This window comes from Chelonoidis abingdonii, chromosome 17, assembly GCF_003597395.2.
Source record: "Chelonoidis abingdonii isolate Lonesome George chromosome 17, CheloAbing_2.0, whole genome shotgun sequence".
NCBI classification, from domain to species: Eukaryota; Metazoa; Chordata; order Testudines; family Testudinidae; genus Chelonoidis; species Chelonoidis abingdonii.
Window position 1 is genome coordinate 33448266 of NC_133785.1, and position 23310 is coordinate 33471575.

Here is a 23310-nt window from a genome sequence, read left to right on the forward strand (position 1 = left end):
ACTTCAGTGGGAACTATGGAAGACAACACTAGAAGTCAACTCAAGGCAGCTGCACAAGTGGCATCAAGTGCGGCATAAACAAGGTGATGCACTGTCCCGCTGCTGTTCTGCATAGGCTTAAACCCCTCAGCCAGATAATCACAGGGACTGGATACTGGTACAGGTTCAGGAGTGGAACTACCATCAGCCACCTCCTCTACATGGATGACATCAAAGCTGTATGCTAAGAATGAACGAGACATCGACTCGCTAATCCACCTGACCGCGATCTACAGTGAGGGATATCGGGATGTCATTTGACCTGGAGAAGTGTGCGCTAGGTAGTGAAGAGAGGGAAGGTAGTCAAGACTGATGGGGTGAACTACCAGCGGGCCACATAGCAAACATACAGACCAGCTGACAAGTACCTTGGCGCCCACAGTCACATGGAAACCACGATGAGGAGGCAAGGAAAGACAGCAACATCCAAGATCACCAAAGATAACAGTCCTGAAGAGCCAGCTCAGTGGGAAGAACAAGATCACGCCATCAACAGATACGCCCTGCCGGTCATCAGATACCCTCCGGTATAGTGAGCTGGCCAAGAGGGACATGAAGCTGCCGATGTGAAGACCCGGAAGCTCCTCACAGTGCAACGGAGGTTTCCCCCAAAGTCCAACACCCAGAGACTGTATACCAGCCGGAAGAAGGCGGGCGGGGCTTGGTGAGCGTCAAAGCCACTGTCCTGGATGAAACCCGGAACATTCAGGAAGCACAATCAGTAAGATGGCCCCCAAGATGAGCTGCTTGAGAGAATGCCTGAGGCAGCAGCAGACATGAGGAAGACCAAGCAGAAGAGTGCCATGGCAAGACAAGCCTGCATGGGATGTACATCGACAGATAGCTGAGGTGCCTGACATTGGGAAATCCTACCAGTGGCTGGAAAGGGCTGGACTAAAAGACAGCTCTAGGCACTGATCATAGCAGCACAGGAACAGGCACTGAGCACCAGATCCATGAAGCAGGCGTCTACCACCTAGAGAGGACCCAGTGCAGACTGTGCAGAGAGGCCTCAGGACAGTCACACATGGTGGCAAGGATGTAAGATGCAGGCAGGAACAGCATACAGTGAACGGCCACAACAAGTGGCTGGCATTGTGTACAGGAACATCTGACAGCGTATGGGCTAGACCTCCCAAGACCAGATGGGAATTCCGCAGAAGGGTTGTGGAGAATAGCAGGGCTAAGATTCTGTGGGAATTCCAGATCCAGACGGACAGGCAGTACTGGCCAATCAACCAGACATCGTGGTATAGACAAGGAGCAGAAGACAGCGGTGGTGATAGATATAGCAGTGCCAAGTGACAGCAACATCAGGAAGAAGGAATATGAGAAGCTGGAGAAGTACCAGGGCCTGAAAGAGGAACTAGGAGGATGTGGGAAAGTGAAGGCCAAAGTGGTCCCAGTGGTGGTAGGAGCCCTCGGGGCTGTGACTCCTAAGTGGGTGAGTGGCTCCAACAGATCCCAGAAACAACTCAGAGCTCTCTGTCCAGAAGAGTGCAAGTGCTAGGAACAGCTAAGAATACGCGGCAGAACCCTCAAACTCCCAGGCCTCTGGTAGAGGACCAGGTTGAGAGACACATACACCCATAGGGGTAAGAGGGGAATTTTTTTTTTTTTTTTATACAGACAGCAGACATCTCTTTTATAGACCATCCTATAACAATTAACAAACTAAGACAGAGGTTAAGTGACATGCCTTGTTGCCACAGATGTACTTGGGGCAGAGCCACGTGAGTGTGACCCTGCAGCAGGTAGGGGATGTTTGGGGACAACTACTGCACTGGGGGGTGCAAAATAAACTTTATTAAGAAATGCAAAACAGGGAAAATTCAATAGTGAGGGATATGGGGTTTGTTAAGGTAGACAATGGGGAGGGGTTTCTTTTAGAAATAATATTAGGGGTTTCGTAGTGGGTACAATACAGTTGGTAACCAATTAACACTGAAATATAAATGTAACATGTAGCTAACAATTTCTAGTAAAGGGTGTGTCACAGCAGCGTATAACCACTAACAGTTATGGGAAAAATGTGTTAAATAACCATAATCTAGGGAAAAATGTGTCACAGTGGTGTAAATGTATAGTGAGGTGTGTCAGAGAGAAAAAAGGGTAACAATGGGGTTTATGCTAGACTTCAGTAATACAATTGGAGGTTGGCAGCAGTAGGAGCGGGGTGAACACGTGGGGAAGGGATTAAAGAGAGAGAGAGAGGAAAGAGGCAGTGGTAGAGGAATGAGGTTGGGGGATGGGGAAGAGGAGCACGGGTGAGCAGAGACCAAAGCAGAGGCGCGGCAGAGGGAGATTTAAACTCAGAGAGACACAGAGAGCAGACAGCTGCAGTTTAAACAGCAGAGAGAGCTGCAACGAGTACTGGGGAGCTCGGAGGGAGACCACGGGCAGCTAGGGGGGATTAGGGCAGCGGGAAGACAACTTAACCACAATTATACAGAACACAGCAAAACTTATCTATGATCTACTTAACAAGACTACACAAATTAGCAAGCAACAGAACACAATGCAACAATTTTTTAACCTAACTTACAGAGCACAATACAAACAATTCTCTAAACCTAACTTAACACAGCTATGCAAATGAAATTACAACTTATCTAGACTAAACCTGATTCTAATAGGTGCACCTACACTATGCGATCTTCTGGATCGGAGGGGGGAGCAGTTCCACAGGGCAGAGTCGTGGTGCCCAGGGTACAGCCGGGGGGGGGGGTGTTAACTAGTGGTGGCTGCAGCAGGGGGGGCGGCTGCAAGCCGGCAGCCCAGGTAACAGTCCAGGAAGCACAGCTTAAGCGCGGCACAGGCTTATTTTTAGCAGCAAGGGCGCTGCAGAGCAGAGAACAGATTACGGATTAGTCTTGCTGGAGGAACAAGGCCAGCAGCTAGGACAGGGGATTTGCAAGGGGACGGCGTACCAATCCCGCGAGGGACAGCGCACAAGCACAGGAGACGAGAACAGCAGTAGCAGCAGAGGGGGAGAGGGACTCGATTCGGCTACCAATATGCAGGAGTGCTCCGAGCTAAAATTCGTTGTTCTGTGAGGAGGGGAGTTTAAAAAAATGAGGTATGCTCAAAAACAAACGAGAGCAGGGAGAGGGCCCCCCAAAGACCCCTAGCTGATCAGACCAGGTGGCAAAGCAAGGACCTTCTCCGAAGTCTGATTAGAGAATGTCCGGCTTTAAAGGCAAATTTAGGCAGTTTCCCACCAGTACTTTTGATTGGCTCCTCTTGATACAGGGGAGGAGAGAAGGCAGGGAAAGCCTGCAGGTAAGCATAGGCATGCCTGGGCATGTTCTGAGCCACAGGTATGACTCATATGCTTAATTAGTTGGCCACTTCAGGTCTTGCATTTCTGGGCAGCGCTCCCCACACCGAGCCCAGGTCTGAACAAAGGAGCCAAACAAAGAAGCAAGAAGCCCCCTCCCTAGGCAGAGGAATGGCTCCAGTTAGTCTGTACAAGCCATTCCTATGAATAGGGCTGTGACTTTAGTTAGCACAGTGGCCGGGAGGGACGGCCACACAGGACAAACAGAAAGGAGAGGGGAAAAAGGAATGCAGCAGGGGGACAGCTGTAACAGACAGAGTGTTGAGGGGTTCCTGACTCCCACTCCAGTCCTGAAATACAGAACATGAGCCGCTTCCCCTCTCCTCCCTTACTCCCATTTTTGAAATGTCCAATATGAAACTGATTTGAAGATGATTGGCCAGTTACTGATTGGCTCATCTACTAACAGCTGAGTGTTCTCGCTCTTCTATTCATTCTGTACTGTCTCTTATGCAAAGTTGGTGTGGGTTGGCATTGGGCTTGCAGGTGACCTGTTACTTAGTGCCTCAGTAATGTTGTCAGCTGACAGGTAGGTAGTGTTTTTAGGTACTGGAAGAAGACACTTCTGATGAAGGATTGCTCTTTCTACTCCCTCAGTTCACTGATTAGCTTTTATTGTACAATGAACTTTCCTAGGTCTAAATGTCTCAATCATTTCAAATGGCTGAGCATATGCAGTGCATGTGCCTGCATTTCCAGGAAGCAAGTTGCTTTGTTTTAAAGATGACTTAAAAATAAGTCTGTTTTTCTGATGTGTTTGATCAGTGATGTGGGAAATGTAGAAATCTACTTTAAGGTCAAAGTCTCTGATGATGAAGAGAGAACACTGTTTGCCAGAAGCTGGGAATGAGCAATAGGGCATGGATCACTTGATGCTTACCTGTTCTGTTCATGCCCTCTGGGGCACGTGGCATTGGCCACTGTCGGAAGACAGGATGCTAGGGTGCCAGATGGACCTTTGGTTTGACCCAGTATGGCCGTTCTTATGTTCTTAACACTGCTTATAGTGTTCCAGACCCTTGCTTTGGGATTTGATGATGACAGCAGTGTAAATTTCCATCATGTGATTTTTCCAATACCCAACATGACTAATGGAGAAATACTGCTAAAAAGTGACCTGTGATAGGTGGAAAATGCTTGTAACATTTGGTCCCCTATTCCAGCCACACCAGTATCTGTGTGGCCCTTATTTAGGGGCTTGCCTCAATTCAATAATTTTTGACTTTTCAGTTTCTCCCCAGCTGAATAACCCAGGAAATCAGAAGGTTGCATTCCTTCATGGATGTACCATGGTGACTTGAGCATATTTCAGTCTAGTCCGTGGAAACTATCTAGTCTGATACTTCACAAAAGGGAGCTATGTAAACCCACCTGGATTTAGTAAACAGACTTGCATGTCAAGGTACACTTTGGACAGTTCTCTTTATCTATTATATTTTCCTCTATTTCTCCTATCTCTTTGTATTACAATGGATATTTGCATCTTTATTGTTTAAAAATGTCATGCTGCTAGCTGCTCAACATCATAGTCCACTGTGGTGATGTGATTAGATACCATAAAGATTATTAGTATGTGACTTCAAGTAATTCAGAACAGGAGCAGAAAATTTCTTAAAACAATTCCATTTTATACTTGATTCCCTAGTAAACACAAGAGAATACAGGAACATATTGGCCACACTGTTTCTAAATTGAATGTTTATCTAAGTTTTCCATAAAATGTCAATGACTCCTGTCACCGTGTCTTTGTGGGTCACATCTGAGACTATCAAATTCAGGACAAACTGTTGAGAAATAGGGCTGACACACCCCAAAACGGGTGGTTATTCTCCTTTTGAGATATACCAAACCAGCAACAAAAGTAAACTTCTGTTTGACCACACTGGCTAACAAGAAGTCAGAAAAGGAGTTCCTTAGGCATTCCAGTCCTGGATTCAACACCCAGGCACTACACTTAAAGATAAGTGCTTATTAAAACCAGTTTAAATAAATCAAAAGGTGGTTCTGCTCCTAAAGGACCAGCCACACACCCAGGTCAAAATATACAACTCAGATCTTACACAGTAATGACGCTGTTGCCAATCCTTTAGTATCTAAAATCTAATGATTTTAGATAGAAAGGTGAGAGTTAAAATTGATCTAAAATCTAACGGTGAGAGTTAAAATAGATCTAAAATCTAACGAAAGAAAGGTGAGAGTTAAAATTGGTTAATGGAATCAAATATTTACAATAAATGCAAAGTTCTTGGTTCAGGCTTGTAGCAGCGATGGAATAAACTGCTGGCTTAAGTCAAGTCTCTGTTTGCTTCCAAATAATTGGAAGATCCTCAGTCCCTTGGTTAGAATGTTCCCATTAGTATAATGGAGATGTTTTCAGGGCCTTTTATAGCTTCTGCCATGTGGAGAGAAATCCATTATTTCAAACAAAGCCCTCAGCACAGCTAATGGAAAATTACGGGTAGCAATGTGGTGTTTGGAGTCACATGGTCAAGTCACATGTATATGCTTGATTTCACTAACAGCAGAGGGCATTACCTGTACTCTAGTAGTTCACATGAAAGTCCATCAGGCATGGATGGGTGTCTTCCATTTTCCATTGTGAGTTAAGCCACTTAATTTAATGAGCCCCTTAATTTGAATAGTCCCTTTAAGATGTGTAGGCTAAATACCTTGTGGGTGTTACCCCAAGTGCAAACATATTTGAAATACAGGTATAGAGCAAATGCTCATAACTTCAAATACAAAAATGATACATGCATACAAATAGCATAATTGTATTCAGCAAATCGTAACTTTTCCATAGACACCTTACTTGGCAACCTTTGTACAAGATTTGTTGCAATTATATAACTTCATATTTTAATCAGATAACGTCACAACTCCTTAACAGACTTTTTAAAAAATATATTCTCTAATGTACAGCTCTATTGAAAAGCTTTGTTGATAAAATGATTACTTGAGTTAGGAATTCAGAAGCATTTCTGACCAACTAATTGGTCGTGGCTTGGGTTTCTTAAGAATTCAGAAAGTTTAAATTGGGTTGAAGGAAGTATACTGAAAATTCAGAGGAAAGCATAGTCTGAACATAATAAATGTTTTATCTTTTTGTAGGTAGTAAAACAGCCTTGGATTTTCTTTTTCTGCTGGCTGTATTAAATATGCAAAGCATTTCTTCAATGTTATATTTTGCATAAAAGTGTAATTTTTACCTTGTAGAAAAATTATGAAGTTAAACATTTTATAAGATGAGAACAAAAATATTAAATTTCCCCTTAAGATATTTAAAGTAAAAGGAACATTTCTAATTTATGTGGAGAAGATATTTCATTTCACTCTTTCAATTAGTAATGCATATCACCAACAATCATTTCTTTGTAAAGGCAGGGAACGTATTACGGTATTTTCTGTGATTGATTACACAGTTGTATATTGCAGTCTATTTTCAGTAGCTACTTCAAAGCCCTTATTCTTAGGTCCAGGAAAGCTGCCTTTCCTAAAGCTTTGAATTTTAAATAAGTAAAATAGCCATAATTTGACTAAAAATAATTACTAATGGAAAACAGTGCTATTGATAGCTAGTCCTTTGACAAAATAGAATTGAATCTGTGAATTTTTATTGTGCTTACATTTTATCCAAAAAATAGGCTTATTTAAAAGCAATGAACATTGGGTCTAGAAATGTGAAGATGCTCCGAGTGCCTTTGAGTTTTAAGCATATGGATGCTCAATAAACATCCTGAGCACTGATTTATTATATGTTGAAGTTTTGTAAATCCTGTTTGTTTAAAAACTGTCGTAACTATTCATTTTGCAAATGTTTTCTGATTTAATGTGGTTGTGTGACATTAAGCAACACAAGGTGGGTGAAGTAATATCTTTTACTGGACCAACTTCCGTTGGAGAGGGAGACAAGTTTTCAAGCTTACACAGAGCTCTTCTTCAGGTCTGGGAAACTTACCCAGGCTTGGTCTACACTAGGAATGTATGTTGGTGTAACTATGTTGCCCAGCAGTGTGGAAAATCCATCCCCCTGAGCGACATAGTTATGCTGACCTAACCCCTGGTGTAGACAGTGCTGTGTTGAAGGGAGCCTTCTCCTGTTGACATAGATACCATCTCTCTGGACGGTGGAGTATGGGAGAAGTTTTCCTGTCAGGTAACATTAAGCGCTATACTTCATTAAGCGCTATAGCAGGACAACTGCACCACTGTAAGTGTAGACAAGCCCTCAGAGCTAAATACAAGATAAGCAAACAGATTGTTTAGCAAAAGTAATTAACACACATTTCAAGGGACCATTCAAGGTGAAGTGGCCTGTTAACACCCCTCCAGGCATAGGGAAGAAAGGAAGGGGTCAGGGAAGCAGCTGGCTGAAGGGGGGTTGTTAGATTGTTGTAATAAGCTATAATTCCAGTGTCTCTATTCAGTCCATTGTTTTTAGTGGCTAGCAATGTTATGCATTTAAGCTCCCAGACTCGTCTTTTGAAAGTGTTATGTAGGTTTCCTTTGAGAATGAGGACCCATAGGTAGGGTGACCATATTTTCCAAAGTGAAAACGGGATGCTGTGTGAGGCTGGCCTGAACCACTTGGTGTTGCCACTGGCCTGTGGTGCACCTCCCCCCCCCCCCCCCCAGGTGCAGGGCTGGCATTGCTGCTGGCTCTCCTTCCCCCCTGAATCTTCCTCTCCATCTCACTTTTTTGTCCAGACTGGCCATTTGGCCCGTTTTGCTCTTGCCGACTGATCATACAATCTTACATTGGTACAACTGCGTTGCTCAGAGGTGTGAAAAATCCACACCCTTGAGTGCCACGGTTATTCTGACCGAACCCCTGGTGTAGACGGTGCTATGCTGATGGGAGGGCTTTTCCCGTCAAAGCTACCGCCTGTCACTGAGGTGGATTAACTATGCTGATGGGAGAAGCTCTCTTGTTGGCATAGCTGCGTCTTCTCTGAAGCACTGCAGGTTTTTTATTCCTGGAAGAATTCTTTGCCACTGTGCACATGCAGAATTCTTATCTGGCACAGAATTTTTATTTGCGGAAAAGACGTTATGCCCGAGAAGTGCTGCAGTTCCACCTTTTATCCACCGAAGGCCATTGTGGTGAAAGAACAGCCAGTTGTGTTCATCACCACACTCTGCCCCCGGATGCAGGTTAGGACAGCCAGAGTGGGGAACACAGGGCTACTGTGGGACGTGGGTGTCACAGATTGGGGTTCAGAAGGGCTGGGGGGGAGGGGAACAGACTGATATGGGCTCAGGACCTAGTGGGTGACAGTATTGAGCCAGGGGCTGAATGGGAGGGGGGCTACAGGGAGACCTTGTAGCGGTGCAGCTGCAGCGGTGCACTTGAGCTGCGGTAACATCTGTAGTGTAGACATAGCCTAAGCTTCCTAGGTCTGAAGAACAGCTCTGTGTAAGATTGAAATCTTGTCTCTCTCTCACCTAGAGAATTTGGTCCAATAAAAATATCTTACTTCAACCACCTCTTCTCTCTAATGTTCTGGGACTGACATGGCTACAACAACACTGTATATGACACTTAGCAAGTCAGCCTTGTAAAATTCTACTTGCCTGTTTGCTGGGGACATGTAGCTTGTTTTTGGGGAGGCCAGTAAAGTGTCTTTAGTTTTGCTGACATCCTCATTGTAGTAAAGGAGATTTGCTTACTATGTGAAAAGCACTACAGAAGAGCTAAGTAGTGGTGGTAGTAATATTTTATTTATTTATTTACAGTGTGGTTTTAGGCAAGTCGTTTAGGCCAAAATATTTCAAACAGGAGTGCATAAGATAAGGCAAACACATTTATATTTAGATTAGCTTTTCAGAGTTGCTAAGTACCCACAAATTCCAATGAATTCATTGGGCATTGTCGGTGCTCATTTCTTCTCAGAATTATACTTTAAATGCTAGATATTATCAGTGTATCATATGATTTGCCAACCTTTACAGTGTGCCATCCTGAGGGATTTTTTTGCAGTTTTTCTGTTAACGTGTAAATAAAGGGTTTGATGCTTTCCTGCATCAGAAATCTACTTGGTATGGAAGAGGGGGAGCTGTGAGGGTCCAGCTATGGCTCCTTGAGTCTGTGGGCTGATATGCATGGCCCAGCAGCTGTTCAGATTTATGCTACTTGAGTATTGGGAGCGTGGATCCTGCCTCTCGTTACCCACGACATGTCCCCCTACCAGTGTGGGAGTGGGCAGATAATGCAGGAACTGGTCCTGCCAACTTTATTTCAGCTGAAGCTCACCCCCCACTCCAATGGAGGAATTGTCAATCAGCTAGTAACAAACTAGATCAGAAATCGGAACCTGACAGGGTTTCTCTCAAGGTGTGGCTCAAGCTTGAGCCTATGAAATACCATTGGTAGTTTTATTATTGACTGTAATGGAAGACTGAGTTTGAGGGAAATAATCATAAAATACCTCTGTATACACATGGGTTTGTGTGCACTTACAGTATGAGTATTACATGAAATTTGAAGTAGTTAAGGAGTTAACGTGAATTAGAAGTACTTTCTTACCCCACCTTCCTCACCATGTCGGGTAAATCCAAAGGCTAAGTTTTAAAATGTGACTTAAAGGCATCACTAGAAAAGAACAGCATGTTTTTCTTGAGATGTAATCCAAATGATTTCTGTAATCTAGGAACATAACACCAAACTACATTGTTGCCAAGAGTGGAAAGGTCAGACTAGGGAACAATCAGTTTGCAATCAGACTGATTATAAAAGACCAAGGAGCACAAGGCAAAATCAGTTCTCGGGCATATAGCAGGACAGAGAGAGACAATGAAAAATGGTCCTGAAACCTTGAAGTTAAAATGCTTCTTGTAGTAAGTAACTGGCAAAGATCAGTTAAAAGTGGTAAATGTGGTGTTTATATTTTTGTATAATTAAGGGATTGTCAGTCCTCCCCTTGCTGCCACAAGCTTCATTTCCTTTAGATATTTGCAAAGTTTAAATAATTTTCCTGCATTTCTAATGGCAGCAGCTTGGAGTATTCAAGTTGTAAATGGTATTAATGTTTCTGAAACATTTTTGAAAACTGGGGAGTTGCACTGTGTGTGATGCTAGGGCTCAGGATTTGAGAAATGCTCTCTCTAGTAGCTAATAGGAAGTTTTCCTGGGTGAGAACTGGCCCCTTCTGAAAATCCTAAGTTTCCTTTATCTTTGCAACCGTAAAGGATTTTTTAAAAATCTTCAAAGGTTGAACAGAACATTAACCAATTCAGTGCTGTCTTCCAGACTCTTCTCTGCTGCCCTGGTTGCTTCTACTTTATGCCAAGATGCAGTGTGGTGCTGCTGTTTCAAATCCAGTTTTACTCTGCTGCTGCTTGGGAAAGCTTTGAAAAATGTTAAAAGGTGGGCTTTAGGGAACAAGAGAGAAAAACCCACAGAAGTCTCCACTAGTCCCCAGTGTCTCCCTTCCCCTAGGAAGTAAGAGGCTCTGGGGTAGGGGGAGGGAACATAGAGAATGCTGTTGCTTTTTTCCCTCAGCCTTGGGGTATGTGGGCATGTGTATCTGAGGCCTGTTCATAGAAGGTGTAGCCCTCCAGAGTAGGAATCCTAGTACCCAGTTTATTTCAGTAGGACTGTCATAAACAGATAGCTAAGGGTTAATGTTTCTTTTCCCTATAAAGGGTTAACAGAGGGAACCAAATACCTGACCAGAGGACCAATCAGGAAACCGGATTTTTCAAAGTGAGGGAGGGAACTTCTGGTTTTGGGTTTGTTCTGCCTGTTGTTCTCTCGGCTATGAGGGAAGAGTTTTTCTTTTTTTTTTTCTATCTCCAAGCTTCTTTCTACCCTTCTTTCCCAGTTGTAAGTACAAAGGTAGACAAAACAAATAGGTTTTATAGTTTTGTTTTGTATTTACATGTGTGGAGTTTGCTGGAATGTTTAAATTGGATATCTTGTTGAATCAGACTGTTATTCAATATTTTCTTATAAGCAATAGCCCTGCATTTGTCATCTTGATGCAGAGTTATATTCTGATGTCTTCTTTCTTTTTATATAAAAGTTTCTTCTAAGACTTGTTTGAGTTTTCTCTCTGGGTAGGTTAAGGCAAGGGAGGGGATTCTCTTTGTGTTAGATCTACGGAGGGTAGCTCGGCAGCCACCACGGAGTTGGGGGGCAGGGGAAAGAGAGATTAGATCATCTGCTTGTTTTCCTTGTTTGTGGTTTTTCTCTTTGTGGAATAAGGAGACATGCTTCTTGGTATTGTGATGTAAAGAGAATTGCATCAGCTCTCTCAGGTTAGCCCAGAGAGAAAGTCTGGGTGGGAGAGGGAGGGGGAGGGAAGTGGAGTTATTTCCCTTGCCGTAGACTCAGAGCTTCTGGGTCTTGGGGTCCCCCAGGGAAAGGGTTGGGAGACCCGGAGAGTTGATCAGGTACTCCGAATCTGATTGGTGCAGCGAGATCAGATCCAAGCTGGTAATAAGCTTGGGGGAGGTTCATGTTAAGCACCCAGATTTTGGACGCTAAGGTCCAGATTTGGGAAGAAGAGGCTTATTACAAGGACATGTAGGCATGCCTTCCCACCTGGGCAGTTGGGATGCCTAACTTTCATATCAGTCTTTGGTTAATAGGTTAGTGCTCTGTCTACCAGGTGTCTCGTAAGTCCTGTATTTCAGAGGATGGATTATGGAACTTGTGTAAATGGGGAGAAGGTGCGCAAGTAGACACTTGGTTATATGTGTTGGAGAGCGACTAATGGGATACATTTTAAAAAAGCGTAGGTAGAGAGGAGAAATTATTGGGGAGAAGGAAGAGTGGAAAATAGTGGAGAGGTAGAGAACACAATAAAGGAGGAAGACACATCGAGCAGAGGGAGGCAAATGAGAACCAATGGCTGAAAGCTGAAGCCAGACATATTCAAGTGAGAAATAAGGCACAGATTTTAAAGAGGATTAACAATAGAAACAGACTAGCAAGGGAAGTGGTGGATTCTCCATTTCTTGGTGTCTTCAGATCAAGAATGAATGCCTTGCAGGAAGTTATGTTGTTGTCAAACACAAGTTATGAGGCTCAATTCAGTGGTACTTGGGTGAAATTTAATGGCCTGTGAGATACAGAAGGTCAGACTATATGATCTAATGGTTCCTTCAGGCCTTTAACTCTGTGAATCTATAAGAAGTAAAGGAATAGAGGGAAAGAGGAACAGACTGAAAACAATGCAGGAAAAAATACACCATGCTCCACTGTAAGGAGGATGGCGGGGGGAGGAGGGGAAACATGGAGTGAAGCCGGGAGGGCAAAGATGCAATCCTAAAAGCGAGAGAGATGTAGTAATTTCCATCATTACATGTTTGTAATTAGCATACTGAACAGCATCTGACAATTAACTACTAGTCTTAACTGTTTTATTCCTTTAAATTGCACGGAGACTGGCCTTGGTCAGAGGCGGTATGAAGTCACAGGCGTTCAACACACTGGGAAGTAGGCTTAGTCTTTTGGCTAGCAGGTGTTTGGATAAAAATGGGTGTTTAGACACTTTTACATGTCTGTGTTTTTGGAAAAAAAAATTATACTGCAAAAACTTTATAGTGGTCACAAAATTGGCATAATTAAATAGTTTTTGCCATGCTAGTAAAAGTAAGGAACACTTTAATAGCTAAGTGTTTCACAGAAACACAGAACTGGAAGGGACCTTGAGAGGTCATCTAGTCCAGTCCCCTGCACTCATGGCAGGACTAAGTATTATCTAGACCATCCCTGACAGGTGTTTGTTCAACCTGCTCTTAAAAATATCCAATGATGGAGATTCCAGAACCTCCCTAACCAATTTATTCTAGTGCTTAACCACCCCAACAGTTAAGAAGTTTTTCCTAATGTCCAACCTACACCTCCCTTGCTGCAATTTAAGCTCATTGCTTCTTTGTCCTATCCTCAGAGGTTAAGAACAACAATTTTTCTCCCTCCTCCTCAGAACAACCTTTTATGTACTTGAAAACTTTATCATGTCCTTTCCCAGTCTTCTCTTTTCCAGACTAAACAAACCCAGTTCTTTTCAATCTGCCTTCAAAGGTCATGTTTTCTAGACCTTTAATCATTGTTTATGTATAGGTGGATATAAAATGTAGTAACTCTTTTTTAAAATGGAAATCACCACATGATCCAGTCTAGTCATTTTTTTGTTGGAGGGGAGGAGAGGGATACAATGGAAAGGAAGTAACAAGATTTGGTCAGGGAAGTAAGTAACAAGTGCACTTATGGGGAAGTAGGAACGATGGGAGGAGGACTGGGGAGAAGTATGCCAACAAAATACATATAATGTGATGCAGAATGACTTTAAGGTTTTGTCACTCCTGCTAAGCTTAATTTGTGTTTAAATTCTGTGTATGCTAACGGGAGGGTAGCTATCTTAAGTCAAAATGTCTCAGTGACCTCATACTGAAGACCTAACAAATAAGATAGATGAAGGGCTTGTGTACCTTAAAAGTTAAATCAACATAAGGCAGCTCATGTTGACCTAACTATGGATGTGTACATACTGCAATGCTCCTCCTGCTGGTTTAATTATTCTGCTACCCCGACATCATAAAACCACCTGGACGAGCAGTGTAGAGCTTAGGGCGTGTAGTTAGAGTGACCAGCATCAGTGTAGACACTGCGTTGCTTAGGTCATCCTAAGCAACCTCCGGGGGTATACCACAATGCCCACGGTGGCCATTCTGGTCACTGTTTTGAACTCTGCTCTCCTGTAGCCAGATACACAGCCATGGGCCCCTCCCCTTTTAAGACCCCAAGAAGTTTTGAAATTGCTCTTCCTGTTTGCTTGGCATGGACAGCTCGCATTGTATCTTCCTAGCTGAGTATGCCGGCTCCATGCAGCAAACACGCTTCTGTGGGGTGAGGAGGCTGGGGTCTGTGGCTGGATCTGTAGGGAGAAATCACTGTAAGGAGGCCGGGGGAGACAATCACAAGGACCTCCCTACATTCCCTCCCCCCATTCCATGCATCTTCCAGGGTTGCAGCAGTACCTGAGGCAGTCCACCCCATGGGATAGTAAACATGACAGCTGCAGTTACACCCAGCTGTGAGAGCCTTGTTGGTATTTGTGTTTGTGAATTCCCTGTTCTGTCCCCTTTAAAAATAATTTCCACTATATGTCTGAAGTTTAGCTCAGCGTTACATAGGTATGTTTGGCTGGGAATTGTTGTCAGTAGCTGCTGATGTGGTGCTGTGCTCTTGTTCGGTGTGTGCGTGTTCCCTCTGTGTGCTGCCCCTGCTCTGTGCAGATCGCTGACACAGCAAACCCCGAGAGAACCCCAACTACCACAGACTCTAGTAAGGTATGAAGGAACCTGAGCTAGTTTTATTATCAGATGAAGCACAGTAATAGTTTCCTATAGACTCTACAGGACATACTACGAATTTGTGCCCCCTGGCAATGGACACAGCTCAGTCAATGGTGGGACACTCCACTGCCCCCTAGGCTGGACAAAGATGTTTACTCCGGGACCTACTTTTATACAGTTACAGGACAGATCACTCATCCCTCCTGACATATTGAGGTACAGCCCCTGGGCTCATTAGGGTGCTGTCTCCCCTTTGATCATGTTGTTTCAGACAAACAGATCTATCCATCATGCTGTCCTGTCTTTAAGATGCACCTGCCTGTTCCTTGTTATGTCTGTGGAGTGTCCTGATGTCATCTTGGCACAAGTTCCTCTCCTCGCAGACCTGCCTCTGGCTTACAGCCCAGCTTTTGCTTAGCAATGCCTAGAAGTACTTTGGTTCAGTCTTCAGGCCTCAGACTGGGCCTCTGACACAAGAGGTTATGTTTCAGGGCCTCATCTTACTACAGGAATAAAAATCTACTTATGGAAACCGAATTTATCTTTATTATTCTCCATCACATGGTGGCTGCTGCTAATGTTCACGACAATAGCAATAGGTGCTTGTGCATCGTTAGTGTCGGGCCCGCATAGCAATCATTACAAGGTTCATTGCACCCTGCAAACAATGCCAGGCTCAGCAGTAGATTTTAACAGTGAGCTACAGTAGTAGTGTATGTGGCTCGCTGTTAAAATGCTCCTTCCAGGCCTCCCTCAGCTGAACAGTGCCTCCTCCCGTTGAGCTTTTCTTACAGTCTTGTGTTCGTAACGTACTGCACAGTACTGAAGAGCAGTGCAGGATCCATGCTTTCTGACAGAGGTGGCTGGCTCGTAGGTTACCAGGGCAGTTGAAAAGCATCTAGAAAGCTAGTAGGATGCCCATAGAACGATGGGATTGAGAAACCTGCAACATGTGACTCTGTACCTGCCCCTGTGAGGCATTGCAAACCCCTCCTAAAAGACCCTGTGGCCAGCTGCACAGTGGGATAGCTACCCACAGTGCACTGCTCTCTGTCAATGCAAGTGCTGCTACTATGGATGTTTTTCGCTGACACAAGGAGTGTCGTGGATATGCAACTGGTTTACTTACGTACTTCCTGTATGTCGATGTAATTTAAATCGATTTAACTTTGTAGAGTAGACATAGCCTAAATGGAAACAGACAGAATAAACACTTGGGAATATTTTAAAGCCTAGTTGTAATAAAAGTAATGGCTCTACTTAATGCATTTCATGTTGGTTTCTCCTGTCAGTAGGTTTGTGCACTTTTAAATATCATTTAAAAAGCATAGAATATCAGGGTCGGAAGGGACCTCAGGAGGTCATCTAGTCCAACCCCTGCTCAAAGCAGGACCAATCCCCAGATTTTTACCCAAGTTCCCCCCTTAAGGATTGAACTCTCAACGCTGGATTTAGCAGGCCAATGCTCAAACCACTGAGCTATTCCTGCCCCCTAATAAAGGGACCTTAGGAGGTCATTTAGTCCAACCCCCTGCTCAAAGCAGAACCAACCTCCAGACAGATTTTTACACCAGTTCCCTAAATGGCTTCCTCAAGGACTGAGCTCACAACCCTGAGTTTAAAAGGCTAGTGCTCAAACCACTGAGCTATCCCTCCCCTCTACAACTATAATTGAGAACTAAAAGGAAGTTAAAACTCTTGTGCATGAATAAGTAGCTAATCCAGTGTTCTACATTCTTTTACCTAATTAATGGATTTTTATAAATTTTCCTTTAAGGGTCAGCTTTTTGCTGGTAGATGGGCTTCCAGGCATCTGAGCATTGTAGATCTCCACACGTTGTTTTTGTTGTGATCAAAGTTAGTTTAGTGTTTGTGAAATCTTCCAGAGTGAGAGCCCTGTTTATCCACAGAATAGGTGCAGCATGAGCTGTAGTGGTAAAGCTTCATCCTATTGCCTGTCACTTGTTCCTCATTCTTCCTTGCAGGGACCATCTGTAGGACTGAGAATATAGGTTAGTCTCCATATCCATTCAGTTCTTCTGTCTTTTAGGTTCTGACCCCCACATATCCGTTGTGGTGGAGCCGTTTGTGAAAGGCAAACTTGTCCAGTAAGAACTGGAATAGAAGACTGATTTTTGATAATCCGCAAAACAGCCAGTAGATATAAACTCCTGTATTTTTGGCTACTTTGGACATTGGCCATCTTTGAGGGAGAGACCTACAGTGAAAGTCACCATGTCCAACTACTCTGTTCTTGTCACTGTTTCTCTTCCCCTCCTCCCCTCCACCCCCTACTCTATTGTTGGGAGACAGCCAGCTCAGGGGACTTTCTATTATGTTGGACTTTGCTTAAGTGATCCTTTGTTTGCCTTTCTACCAAGCTGGCGTATTTTGTTTCCTAATCACTTGTCAGTGGACAGCAAAGTCTTCAAGTGTTGTTGCTGGTTCTTTATTTCTCTTTACTTGAACTTCTGGTTCATGAAGATGTACAGTATTGTTCTTTTCCTCTACACAGTGTACTCAGATTTATCTTTTAGAGTCTCTTCTGTTTTTTGGTGCCTTTATTATTATAATTATTATTTTAATCTGTCAGCCGTAGGCTTTGTGAAGGTCATATGTCACATGAACTTGCAATACTGGATGTTCTCCTGCATAACTCTTGCTTCCACTAACGAAGAGGCTTTGAGTCAAAGTCACCCATCTCCATCATGGAGCCAACTTGATTTGTGCTTTTGTTTTGGTATCAACACCTGACTCCTAATATTTGTTTAGTTATGTCACTTTTCCAGCTTCATTCTGTCCATTCAGACGAGCAGTAACTGCTGTTGCTTATTGTTGCTGTCCTTGTGCACCATTTTATTTCCTGTCTGCTGTATCTTACCTCTTTGCCCCTTCTTTTCTTGTTACTAGCAGAGTGCAAATGTTCAGGTTTGAAGCTGTGAATGCAAATGTAGCCTTGTTGCTGTTTGTGGGATGCTAGTTTTTTGTCTTTTGGAAGAGAAGTAGTCAGCATGGCTAATCTGGTCATATTTTTGCCCACAGTATTAATATAGATATTTATTGGGTATTAGTTTAAATACTTTTTGGTTTTATATTACAGAAGTCTAAACCAGTGTTTGCTTTTATAGTACGCTGAAATTAGAAGGAAACAATAATGTTATTTCCCACTTAAAGTGCCTATGAATACATGATAAAAATTTAATTGAGAGAATAATGCAGATATTGCTTCTAGTCATTTTTTCCCCGACAGATGAAAAACCAATTACCTCCTCCTTCTGACCTTAGGAGCTGTTTAAGTCAGTCAGATTCTGAAGAGATTAATACAGAGAAACCACACTCACAATCCAAGAGGAATTGTGAGTTGAAAGTTTAATACCTGCTTTTGTTTTTAGGGCCATGTAACACTGCAGTACATTTATAGATTGCCTGTTCATTACACTTTTTTATTTTTTAATTAACATTCCTCTAGGGAGGTTAGGATTTAATAGTAGCATGAACCAAAACTGAAATATTCAAACACAATAGATGGCTGAGTGGGAAACAAGTTGGTTATATTCTTTAGTGTGTGAATGCAACTCTTTTTGGACCAGTTCCCATTGACTTCAGTGGTGTAGATCAGGTCTGTAGGTCTTGATTTTCAGAATCCAGCCTCCAGCTGTGGCTATAAATACTTATGGGCACTAAGATTTGCATGCCAAAGTGATACCAGTGAACAGAGATGTTAGAATGTAATAGAATGTTCACACTCACATACCATGCTGTGCGTGCGCACAGGTGTTAGTTTCTTTCTGCTTCATGTGCAGATTTTCATGCTGATGTATGCATGTGCAAACCATGCATGCATAATTGGAGACTGGGTTGTGGGTCCACTGGATATCTTTTAATATCAATTAAAAAATAACTGGTAGTATTTTAACTGTATTTGTATAATTGAACTGTTTAAAACCAGTATGTAATATTTTATAACCTTTATGATCAACACAGCTGCCTTTCTATTGTTCATATGTAGGAGGTGATGAATTATTGATGCAGGAACGTTTCTATAATGATCACCTTTAAAAATGTGGTTCTGTTGATAATGTGTGGCTGCCTACTTCTCATGAGGCTGCTAAAGTCAACTGGCAACAAATTAGCTATTTAAACTTTTTGAATTTAATGATGAGTTGAGATTTTCAGTCCTTGGCTTATGTCCTTGCTTTCTTAGATTGTGCTGGCATGAGCAGTTCTCCCATTGTCCCTTTTTAAAGCAGACTGGGAAAAAGAGCAGCTTCTTTTAAGTAATGGGGAAAATGGACAAGAGCACAAAATGTCTTTCCTTTTCTCACTCTTTTCATCTAAAATAATTTCACTTTGTGGAACTGAAATGTTACTATTTCAGATAAGCACTTCCCTTGATTTCTGTTAGATTGTCACTTGCTTGATGTTTCATGCTGGAATGTGCTGTGTTTCTTGACTTTGTATCTGTAGTCTGCTGAGGCTTCTGTTAAACTACTTCAAAACAGCTTGCTTTGTAATGACAAGAGGAAATTTGGCTTTCCATTGAGTCTCAAAGTCTGTGAAGGACTTTAGGGCAAGATCTGTAAAGTCCGATAGAAGACTAAGCTCTAGTTTGAGCGCATGAGATAATACTAAATTAGCCACTATTGATGTATGTGAAAATCTCTTTGAATCATATTAAATGTAGCTCTTCTGAAGTCTTGCTACTCCAAGGGATGAACTCCCCAGTGAGTTTGGGTGATTGTTCCAGAGAGAAGGGACTGTTGTCCATTAATTAGGACACTAGACAGACTTGGGTTCAAGTGTCTTCTCTGTTACATACTTCTTTGTATCTTGAGTCATGTCCCTTAGCCTCTCTGTGCCCTAGTTCCCCATATGTAAAATGGGGATGTTAATACTTCCCTACCTCACAGAAGTGTTATGAAGGTAAATATATTAATGAATGTGAAGAGATCACACACTGAAATAATGGGGGCCATAGAACTACCTAAGATACATGGATCATTAAGGTCTGCCAGTTCCTCACAAGAAAGTTTCAAGACTGCAAATATGGTTAGCTTTGACTGTTTCCAGTGTGTACTTGATATAAATCTGGGCTAAAGCCACATTTAAACACACAAATGGAGATTTTCAGCAGCCCTGAGTGCACAGCAGATCCCGCTGAGGTTAATGGGCATTTGCGAGCACCAGGTACTTGTGAAAATCCAGCCACTTGTTTAAGTGCTTAAGTCTTGGCTTTTAGCTTTGAAAATCTTGGTTCTGCTCTCAAATGTTTGGTTGAGTATAATGTTTTAAAACCAGTTTTTAGCTATTTAAAACTGGAAACATTCATTAAAACATAGTTATAAACAAAACCCTCAGTTTTTCTGCTTTTTCTGTATGGTGAGATTAACTTAGTTATTTGACTTCAACATCTTGTTTCTAAAAGGTACATATCTATTAGGAATGCTAATAATTATCCAAATGAATAGACTGTCTAGCTTTCAGAAGGCAGTCTGTTTAGGGGGCATATTTCACAATCTTATTACTTGTGTAATTTGAAGTTGAGATGGTTACATAAACCTTAACATTTGTGGTGACTGGTCTCACTCATTCCGAAGAGTGAGTATACGGTTCAGCAGTATAAAACAGTAAATTGTCCTTGCAGTTTATTGATCAAAGTGTTCTAGCCCTTGAAGAACTTGCAGGTGTGACTTTTTTTTTATTTTTTTTCCCCCATTTATCAGGCAGACTATATTTACTGTGCAACAATGTTCATGGTGTACTTTAAAAGGGAAAGTGGAACCAAAAGGCTTATAATTATTAATTGGAGTCTGCTGTATGTATCTGTCCTCTTCAGTTCATTTCAAAATAAGTCCTATTCAAAAGTCCTTTTAAAAAATTGTTGTAACATCGGGACTTTAATATGAAAAGTTTCCCCTGCTGAACCTATAGGAGACTCTGAATGAAAAGATGACTTCATGTAAAATAGGATTGTTCATAAAGTTATGGTTAACTTAAAAAAATACATTACTCTTGTCATATTTTCATGTATTTTAGGTCAAAGGAGGACAACCTCCGTTTCCACCGGGAGGAGATTTAAGTGTGGTTCTTACAGGATAAGACTGCCCTCTTTCTCCTCTGTGCAGTATTACAGGGCTGTCTCCTGGTCAAGGCCATACTAATGAAGGCAGTGTGGTTTAAACTGATAAACATTCAAGTTACAGGTACTTAAAACAGTGTTAAACAACTGCATTTGGACTATCTCGGGGAGGGGTAAGAAGTCTCATCAATGTGATGCACATGGTGTACCCATGTTACGTTTTGAAATACAGAGATTTATAAGATTTGCTGCAGAATCATCTTAGTTAGTTCTCCTACGAAAGAGAGACTGTGCAGGCCAGAATTTCATCCAGTGATTTCTGCGTCAAGCCAAATAATTTTGTGGCTAAACTGGAGGGCATCTTTCAGAAAGACATCCCATTTGATTTAAAGATTTCAAATGAGTGGTGCCCTTCCACATTCCTTGGTTCCATTGGTTAGTTACCCTTACTGTTAAAAATTTGCAACTTATTTCTGGTTTGAAATGTTTGTATGTTGGCTACTACCATACCAGGAAGTAAACAAGAAAGTACATTTAAATAAAAAATATATATATATACATAAACATATTTATTTAATTAAATATGATAGCTTAGCTACTGTAGATAAACTTTTTTCTTAAATGAACATTGTCGGATACAAACATCTTTTGTTTATTTTCAAAGTTTTCATTCAGTATCAATCCAGCTCTTGTTAGTTTTCTGACAGCAGAATGTAAGTGTCAAAAAACAAAACAAAACAGAGATTGTTTTTTAAATGCCACACATTTGTATAAGTATATAGAATAAAGCCTAATATTTTAGCACTGATTCATTTGAAAGCTTCCCCAGTTATCTTTCCTGCTGTTCCTTTTGATGTAAACTTCTACTACAATATTGTAATTACATTTATTAAAGAGCTTACAGTGTAATAGAAATCTTTTCTTCTTTTATTGATGACTAGTACACTTTTTCATTATCGTCTTTCTATATTTGTTTCCTTCCACATACATTTGGAACTGTAAAGATTTCTTTGTATTACCCATCATAGCACATAAATTAATGAAATAAGTAGTGAAACAGTAGATAATCTGATAGATAAGCACATACATTTTTGGTTAGATACTTTTGCTTTAGATAACATGTACTAAAGGTAGATGCTGTTGTCTATTAAGACACACTTCCTAAGGATTTTCCCCCTGATATTTTTCTCCCTAGATGACTTGTTTCCAATATAACCCATTACAAGATGTTCCATATTTATAATCCTGGACACTATAAATATATGGCAGATCATTTGCTTTGATAGAGCTCCTTCACACAGAATCTATGAGGCACAGGTTATAGCTATATTTGGTTCAGTGAAGCAGAATTGGGCGGGTGGATGTTACGTATTAGTTTGTATTTAATTTGACCAGCCTTAAAATCAAATATTTCTAGCATGGCCATCTTCACTTCATGATATTAATACTGGTTTTCTATCTTGAATAAAGAAGGGATACTGCAAGTCGTGAAATTGAGTGTTGTTTTCCTTTTACATTTGTCCAAATAAAGTGGCTCAAACAATAACTCATAAAATAAACCCCACAAATGCATTTTCTTTTACTGATTGTGAAAGTACAGACTATGGATTTGCCCTAAAAACTCTTGCTAGGGGAAAATAAGTCCTTCAGGTTACCTTGTTTTTCTGGTGGAGCTATCAAAAATCTCATCAGTAACCCAGGCAAGGCAAAATCCTGCATAATGTTTATATTTAAATATCATTTTTTCTTCAAAGAACTGTACAAACATTAATTGAGTAGTCAGTTAAACTAGCCTAATGTAATTCTTAACTGGGACAAACACTGGTTTTGTCTTATGATGTTTGTAAGTATGAATTCTGTTTGGGTATTGTATGTAGTTGGAAAAACAGCATGGAAGAGTATTTCTTCATTGTCCATTACTACTTAGACTTAGGCTGCGGACACTGTGTGTCCAACATTCTGAATGACCTCTCTGATGACTTCAGACTCCCAGCAGAGTATGCGTGAGATTTCCTATTTGAAATAATCAAAAAAAAATCTTGCGCATCTGCTAAGTTAAATGGGGAGGGAGGAGTTAGTTTGTGGAGAGTGAGGAGGTCGAGCAGGCACCTGGAATGGAGAAGGTGGGTGTGAATTGCTAAAGATGGCTATTTTAAATTGGGTATCAGAGGAGTAGCTGTGTTAGTCTGGATCTGTAAAAGCAGCAAAGAATCCTGTGGCACCTTATAGACTAATAGACGTTTTGGAGCATGAGCTTTCGTGGGTGAATACCCACTTCGTCAGATGCATGTAGTGGAAATTTCCAGCAGTTGAGGTGTGAAAAGGTGGCCATTCTGCAGCAGAAAAACTTCAGTACCAGACTTCAAAGAGAAACTGCTGAGCTTCAGTTCATCTGCAAATTTGACACCATCAGCTCAGGATTGAACAAAGACTGTGAATGGCTTGCCAACTACAAAACCAGTTTCTCCTCCCTTGGTTTTCACACCTCAACTGCTAGAACAGGGCCTCATCCTCCCTGATTGAACTAACCTCATTATCTCTAGCTTGC

The 23310-nt window shown here is 41.8% G+C and overlaps 1 protein-coding gene across 3 annotated transcripts in view; it reads left to right on the forward strand.

The window, feature by feature from the left end:
- The window catches only part of SUCLG2 (succinate-CoA ligase GDP-forming subunit beta), a 241769-nt gene that overhangs the window by 9270 nt on the left and 209189 nt on the right, over nt 1-23310 (forward strand). The window contains exon 1 of one of the 3 annotated variants that reach the window (XM_075073393.1): nt 17934-18039. The exons of the other annotated variants lie outside the window; for them this stretch is intronic. The gene's annotated coding sequence lies outside the window, so the exon portion shown is untranslated. Of the gene's footprint in view, nt 1-17933; nt 18040-23310 lie in introns of those variants that run through there. 3 annotated transcript variants of the gene reach the window in all.